Consider the following 2,387-nt stretch of genomic DNA (forward strand, 5'->3'; position numbering starts at 1 on the left):
CTTAATAAAGTACAAGAAAAACCAACAGAAGAAATCCTCCAACAGAAGAAAAACGAGAAAGAGAGGGAAAAAAAGATTCAGGAGCTGCAAGTAAAGCTTGATCAAGCTCTGCAAAAAAATCAAGAACTCCTCCAAGAGAAGAAACAACTGGTCATAAAACTCCAAGGCGCTGAGATAAATCAAAAAGTGCTGAAAGGAAGGGTTGAGTTTCTTCGAAAGAAAGCGCAACAGACCATGAAAAAGGAAGATACGGATTGCAAGCTTCAGGACAGCGAGAAACACAAGGAAGCCTTGCAAATAAAGCTTGATGAAGCTCTGCAAAAAAATCAAGAACTCCTCCAAGAAAAAGAACAAATGGACATAAAGCAGCGCAAACTACAAGGCATGGAGGAAAAGTACAAAGGGCTTCAGGCAAAGCTTGATAAAACACTGAACAAAAATAAAGAGTTGCTTCAAGAAAAAAAGCAACTAGAAATTAAACAGAAAGAAATGGACTCCAAGCTTGAAGGCGTGGAGGAAAAGTACACCGCGCTGAAAATAAAGCTTGATAAAACAGTGCAAAGAAATAAGGATTTCCTACAAGACAAAGAACAGCATGACACGAAACAGAAAGATCTGGATTGTGAGCTTCAGAACATCAAGAAACACAACCAAGGTTTGCAAGTAATGCTTGATGAAGCTCTACAAAAAAATAAAGAAATCCTTGAAGAGAAAGAAAAACTGGACATAAACCAGAGAGGCATGCAGGAAAAATACAGAGCGCAGCAGGTAAAGCTTGATGAAACGCTGCACAAATATCAAGAGCTGCTTCAAGACAAAGAACAACGGAAAAGAAAGCAGAAAGAAGAAAAACAAATTCTCCAGGACTTTGAGAGGAAAAACCAACAGCTGCAAGACCGTTATAACAAACTGAACTCCAAAACAACTGAGCTGGAGGGGGAAAAGAAAAAAGTGCAAAGACAATGCTCAGAGATGCAGAGTAAGCTCAGTGACATGCTGAGAAAAAACACAGAACTGGAGAAACTTTCCAACAACTTGAAGTGCAAAAACACTGAGGTGCAGATGTTAAAGCAGCAACTAGAGAAAACTAACACAGACCTGCAGTGTACACTTCAAGAACTCGAGAGAAGTCAGCAGCTACAAGACACACACAACAAATTACAACAGAGTTATACAGAGATGCACGAGGCAAAGCTTATGCAGGAGGCCAAATGTAAAGAACTGAAAGAAAGGCTGGAAGAAAAACAAGCCAAATTAGAAGAAGTGGAGACAACATGCAGGAAACTTGAGAAGGAAAATACACAAACAATTGATGAGTTAAGAACCCTCGTCCTAGAGAAGAAAGTGCTGGTGGAAAAGATCGTGGAAAAGAAGAAAAAACGCTTCCGCTTCTTCTGGAGGAAGAGCACTCCTGCTTTTTCTACTTTTTCCACTTTTTCTTCTACTGATGTCACCCCGTCTTCCTCCTCCACCGTTGCATCGTAATTTTCACCTCTCCTGACACCTCTCCCTCCCCTATTTCCCTGTAACTCCCCCCCCCCCCCTCTCTCTTTCACCCTCACCCCCCAACCAGTCCCGACAGTTGACTGCCCCCTCTAGAGCCTGGTTCTGTCATAGGTTTCTTCCTTTAAAGGGAGTTTTTCCTATCCACTGTCGCATCCAGTGCTTGCTCAGAGGGCATTGTTGGGGTTCTCTCACCTCTATCTCTTTCCTCCTTTCTATCCCTTTCCTTTACCCTCTTCTTTACCCCCCACCCCTCTCCTCCTTTTCTATTCCCCCACCTTTTCTATTTCCTTAATAATTGAATAATAAACACAATTGGCTACATTTTAAATGTGTCTGATCCACGTCTTCATTCAAGAATGAATTGTCTTTCTCACGGAGTCATGTGTATTTTGTGTTTTCCTCGGGCTGGTGATCCTCGCGGTCGTTCAGCCCCGGAGTCCAGAGTTTTAGTGTTTTAATCACATTTAGTGTTACGTTTTAGATCACCACAATAGGATATCCATAATTTAGGGTTCAGGCATTTGTTTTAGTTCAATATCGTATCATTCTATGATTGAGTAGTTTACAGAACCTTCAGTCAGCAGCAATAACTTCAATTCATTGACATTTGCAAGCAGCCAGAAGCCTGCTAGCAACTCTTTTTAAAGAGTCTAAATGGTGTCAGCAGATTTCCTTCAGTGAAATACCTCAAAATCAGAATTCTTGTTCAATCATGCATGTCATAGGCCCCACAAAGTGAAACCAGCTTCCAGAAACTTGGCACCACAGTTTGACTCAGCCCTAATATTTGATCCACACATCAGAAAATTTACCAAGTTTTTTTATGAAGTGGAAAATTGTTAGGTCAGATCCTACACATGGGACCTCACGACATCACAGTG

The sequence above is a fragment of the Diplotaxodon limnothrissa genome, linkage group LG2 (genome assembly GCF_057381915.1).
Source record: "Diplotaxodon limnothrissa isolate DT_005_m linkage group LG2, D_limnothrissa_male_GT1.1, whole genome shotgun sequence".
In the NCBI taxonomy this organism is placed as follows: domain Eukaryota; kingdom Metazoa; phylum Chordata; class Actinopteri; order Cichliformes; family Cichlidae; genus Diplotaxodon; species Diplotaxodon limnothrissa.